The following is a 5,501-nucleotide window of genomic DNA, read 5'->3' as shown; positions in this document are numbered from 1 at the left end:
TGGCTTCTTCCCACAGGTCCCAAAGCCGAGCGATGGTGTTGCTGGTGGGGCTGCGTCCCTCTCTGGAGAGCCTGGGGCTTTGGAGATGGATGGGAGGGTCACCGGTATGAGGGAGGGTGAGAAGAAGGAGCTGGACCCCCCTGTCCCGCAGCAGCAAGAGGATGGCCGAGACTCAAAAAGGAAAAAAGAAAGAGAGAAGAAGCAAGAGAAAAGGCAGCAGCAGGAAAAGGGATTGCTGAGAAAAGGAGGGAGCGAGGAGGATGAAGTTGAGGAAAGCCACAGCGATGCGATGGAGGGCATCGAGGAGGAGGGTGCTGATGGGGACAGGGACTGGGCAGGGGGACACAGCAGAGCCAAGCAAGGGAGCAGCAGCACCCGGGGACGGGGTGATGGGAGGCAAAAAGGGGAGAAGGGGAAAGCACAGAAGCACAAGAAGGTGAAAACAGAGGGGGTGGAGAAGATGGGGAAGAAGAAAACAAAGAAGAAAAAAATGTCTGAAGAGGAGCAAATGCTGGAAAAGATGGATGAGGAAGGAGAGAAAGGAGTGGGAGAGGGACTGGAGGAGAGAGATGGGGTGGGAAAGGAAAGTGAACATGGGAAAAGAATAAAGGAGGAGGAAGAGGAGGTGGATGGGAAAGGGGACGAAGGATGGGGAGAGACCCAGAGCACAGAGGTTGGGCAGGAGGTTGAGGAGGATGAGGCAGGGATGGGAGATGGGCCGGGGAAAGAGAAAAAGCCAAAGGAGGAAACAAAAGAGAAACGGAAGAAGAGCAAAGAGAAGAGTGAAGAAGAGAAGACCCCAGGGAAAACCCGGAAAAGGAAATCTAAGGAAGAAGGGGAAGAAAAGAACAACAAAAGGCCTAAAAAGGAGGGGAAAGAGGAAGAAAAGAAAGAAGAGGCAGAAAACAAATGGAAATGGTAAGTGTCCTGCATGCCTTTGGCCTGTGAGCAGGTCTAACATTGATGCAATTGGGGTTTTAGTTTTAGTTCTTAGGGTAAAACGATGAAAATTTTTTTCCTTACAATTTTTAACTGCTCTGCTGTATTTTCTTAAGCCTTGAACTCTGCACTCTTGGCAGGAGGAAGGGGGGGGTGGGGTGGGGAAGAGATGAGGGGAGGTCCTGAATACAAAATAGTATTTGTGTAATAGGATTTTTGCTCTTATAACAGAATATACAATACCTATTCCTCCTGAAATGGCTTTGCTGGTGTCCAGCCAGGGAAGGGAGATGCTTGTGGCTGGTGGAAGATGATGATCCCCATAACCCTCTGTAACAAATCGGCTTCCAAGACAGTAGGACCCATATCAGGCAGCTGTAGAGGATATAAATGGGCTGCAATTTCTTTTTTTTTTTTTCTTTTTTTTTTTTCTCCCCTCTCTTTGCAGCAATTTTTTGGATGATCCAGGGAAGCTTTTTGGCAGGAGAGAATTGGGAAAGGGTGTATGAGTGAGGCTGGAGGATCATAGATTCTGTAGTGCATCATAGGATGCTGTATTTTTTATTTTTTTTTGAGGTTGCAGGGAGCGGTGGCTTTAGCCACTTGGTGTCACTCTCTCCCAGAGCACCCCAATATCTGGGGCAGAGAAGGTGTATTTAGGGGGCTGGATGATTTGGGAACCTGTCCTAAACCTGGGCTGTGTGGACCTGCTAGGATGTTATCCCAGACAGGGATACCCATGGGTACCTGGACCTTTAGGACCACTCTTGTGGGGGGCACCGGGTGGCATGAAAAGTGGGACTATGCAGCTTTTTTCGTTAGGTAATTTGTTTTTTGGGGGGCTGCAGCCTGGCACGGAGGTGAGAGACAGGTACGTAGCATCAGCTCGATTTGCAGCAGTTTTGCCCCAAAACACATGTGGGACTACATTTCCCACAAGGCTGCGCTACCTCGGCACGTGGGGAGCGCCACAACCTTGGACCGCTTGGCCGCCTTGGTGGCTTGTCATGGCGATGCCTTGGGCACCACCACTGCCATGCCCCAGCGGGTAGCGAGGTGCCAGGTCAGGATGCTTGGGGTGACCTGGACATCCACCACCAGCCTCGCTGTCTATCTGGGCGGTCGGTGGCATGTACCGGCATCTCACCTCTTCGTTTCTTGGCTGCGGGGTCCGTCCCCACCGGCTCACCCCCATTTGCCTCCGGCCAGGTTCGGGGGGCTGCAGCAGGTGAGTGCAGGCGATGCTCTACCGGGATGCGGGATCGCATGGGTTTGGGAGGAGAATCAGAGCCCTTCTAGCATCCCACAAATCATCCTTACGGCTGCCTGTCTCTGAGATGCTTTTGGCCAAGTTTTTTGTAGCTTGTTGATATATCTTTTTTTTTTTGTTTTAATACATTTTCTCCCCCCCCCAAATGTTTTGCTGGCACAATGCGCTCTTTGATGCGATTGATTTATTCCACCCCATTTCCTGTGGGGAGGAGAAAGGTCAGAAATGCTTCCGGAGCACCACTGAGCAAAAAACACGGGTTTTCTTTTGTTGGTTTGGTTGTTTGTTTTTTTTTTCGCTTCCCCGGGGTGAAATCTTGCTGGGTTTTCCCAGCAATCCTTGTTTTCCCGGTGATGCTGGGGGTTAACGGGCCAGTGTCTGCCTGGCTGGCGCTGAGCCCCGAAGGGTGCGGATCCCTTGCCAGTCCCGTGTACTGCCATCAGCAAACATGTCTCCAGCGAGTTTCTTGTGCCCCTGACCAGGATGGGTGTTTGCATTAATATTTTTTTTCTTTTTTTTTTTTTTTTTAATTTTTTTTTAAAATCCTCATTTCTCAGCTAAGGCTTGCAGTGACTTTAAAATCCGAATTGCTCTGCAGGGGGGAGAGGTGCTTTAAGGTTTTTATTTGCGTTAAGACCGGAGGTACAAGTAGTATGGGGTGGTGGTCTCCCAGCTACGGAATGCAGTGTGAGCTCTTCCTCTGGAGCTTTTTTTGTGTGCTTTTAAAAAAAAAAAAATAATAATGCTGTTGAGATCTGGGGAGGAAAGGGATGTTTTCACCCTCACAGCCTTTTTGGTGCAAAGTGAGCAACCTTTGTGGCTCAGCGGTGGAGACTCTGTGCCTATCCCTGTGGATGGATGGGTCGGCCAAATCCTTTTGCTCTACCCCTACGTTCCTCCATGTCACTGTGCTGAGCAGGTCACCTTCCTCAAGACACCTTTCCCTGGGTTGCATTGCAGCATTCCTTGTTTGAAAGCATGGGGAAACTGAGGCAGTAGCAGAGATGACAGGATTTCACCCGGGTTTTGTGTCAACCCTTGCTGCTGACAGAGCATCTTCCTAGTGTGACCTTGGGAGAAGGTCCTGGACCCCAAGGTGGGGATGCTCTCGTGAGTCTCTGTGCATCTCTCCCAGGTGGGAAGAGGAGAAGAAAGAAGATGGGGTAAAGTGGACACAACTGGAGCACCGAGGACCCTACTTTGCTCCCCTCTACGAACCGCTGCCTGATGATGTGCAGTTTTATTACAATGGTATGTCCACCTGGTGATCGGGCAGGTGGAGTTGTCCTCTGCCTGGATAAAGAACCCTCTCTTTTATGGGACAGGGGGAAGTATTGCAGACCACAAATTATTAAAAGGGCCTAAATATGATGGAGAGGGTCCAGCAAAGGGCTACAAAGATGATGAGGGGACTGGAGCATCTCTCTGATGAGGAAAGGCTGAGGGACTTGGGGCTTTTTAGTCTGGAGAAAAGACGACTGAGGGGGGATCTTATCAATGCTGATAAATACCCAAAGGGAGGGTGTCAGGGGGATGGGAACAGTCTCTTTTCAGTGGTACCCAGTGACAGAACAAGGGGTGGTGGGCAGAAACTTGAACGTAGGACATCTCAACCTGAGGAGAGACTTCTTTCCTGTGAGGGTGGCAGAGCAGTGGCACAGGCTGCCCAGAGAGGTGGGGGAGTCTTCCACTCCTGGAGCCATTCCAAACCCGCCTGGACGCCGTCCTGTGCAACTGCTGTAGGTGCCCCTGCTCTGGTAGGGGGTGGGACTGGATGATCTCCAGAGGTCCCTTCCAACCCTGACCATTCTGTGAATCTGTGATACCCAGTTGGATAAAGCCTGAAGTGTGGGTTAAAGCTGGAGGATTTTGCCTGTGGTAGGAGTTATGGGGTTATTGCATCCCCTCCATGCAGAGCACCCTGGGACAGGGGGAGGGTTCCTGTGTGGCTGCCTGCAGCTGGTTTTAGGGTGCTGTAATGCAGCCATGTGTGGATCTGGGACTTGCACCTCTTCTCACGGCCTCTCCTGGCTGCAGGACGTGCGGTGGTGGGGCTGGACCTTGAGGTTCTCAAGGGGAAGCAATGTATCTTGATGCTGTTGCCTGAAGTCCTTGTGTACCTCTTGTGAAGATGGACTGGAGACAAAAAAAAATATGCAAAAAAAAAAAAAAAAAAAAAGCCCCAAACTGTTCCTTTAAGATGGGTTTTAGCTATAAGTCAGCTCATGCCTGGTTTCCCTTCAAGCTGGAAAATGTGACTTGACTTCTGAGACATGCAGTTTGCCTGTCCCATGGCCTCAGTGGCTGATGCATCACTTGCCCTCCAAGATACTGCAGTGTTTGGCCTGGCTGCTCCCAGTTCCTGGTTGTGACTCCTGATGTTGTCCCCAGGGCCACCATGCATCACCTGACAGCAACTCAGTGCATCAGTGAAGGGTCTGAGACTGGCAGGACAGATCTGTGTCTCTGATGTCCTCCTTGGTTTCCCACCACGCCTGCTGGGCTGTTTTTCTGCGAACTGTGTTTTGATGGATTAAGTGAAAGAGGCAAGAAGGACCTTGGGGCTTTAGCAAGGGATGCTGGAGGTGGAAGAAGACCGCAGTCCCATGGGGTCTTGGTTCTTCTCAGCCCTCTCGCTGGGGTTTCCTATACCTTACTTTTTTTTTTACAGTAGAAAAAGGCCAATTTGGGGAAATGAGGTGCCTGGCAACGCTGTCACCAGAGGGCACTGCTGGGACATCGATGGGGCTGTCAGATGGCTCTATGAGGAGGAGCCCTGGCAGCTTTATGGTAGTCTTGCATAAGGTTTGGACCTTCTCTGTGGCCTCTGAGCTGTTGGAGACCCATCTGTGTGTTGTGTGTATCTAGGCTGGTGGCTTTGGCCTGGGATCTTGAGTGACATTGGCTTGTTTGCTAAAAGGTGTCACTGTTCTTGGATGGAAAAATTGTTAGTGGACGGCAGGAAGACCAAGTTGGAAGGGACCACAGCTGAGCTGGTGTATGTAGGTCATCATGGGGCTGCTATAAGGTTGTGACTGAGCATGACCTGCAGTTCAGGTGGAGGTCAGGAATCCTATAAAACAGAGTGCCTGGTGCAGGCAGGATTGAACCATCCCCTGGAGCTCTGCAAGGTGCTTTTCTCGCTGCATGCCCACAAAAGCTATTTCGAAGTATTGGTTTCCTTGGAAGAGTCACAGAATGGTCAGGGTTGGAAAGGACCTCTGGAACCCCTGTGCTAGAGCAGGGTCACCTACAGCAGTTGCACAGGACGGCGTCCAGGCGGGTTTGGAAT

At 50.9% G+C, this 5,501-nt stretch overlaps 1 protein-coding gene across 2 annotated transcripts in view; it reads left to right on the top strand.

Moving 5' to 3' along the window:
- Positions 1–736: 736 nt before the first annotated feature.
- Positions 737–5,501, top strand: part of TOP1MT (topoisomerase (DNA) I, mitochondrial) — a 17,551-nt gene continuing 12,786 nt past the window's right edge. The window contains exons 1-2 of one of the 2 annotated variants that reach the window (XM_009882253.1): positions 737–918; positions 3,345–3,460. The gene's annotated coding sequence lies outside the window, so the exon portion shown is untranslated. Of the gene's footprint in view, positions 919–2,144; positions 2,168–3,344; positions 3,461–5,501 lie in introns of those variants that run through there. The other variant, XM_009882254.1, reaches the window with a different exon arrangement.

Source organism: Charadrius vociferus, unplaced genomic scaffold (assembly GCF_000708025.1).
Source record: "Charadrius vociferus isolate BGI_N301 unplaced genomic scaffold, ASM70802v2 scaffold393, whole genome shotgun sequence".
NCBI lineage: Eukaryota > Metazoa > Chordata > Aves > Charadriiformes > Charadriidae > Charadrius > Charadrius vociferus.
This window is presented reverse-complemented; position numbering and strand designations above follow the sequence as displayed.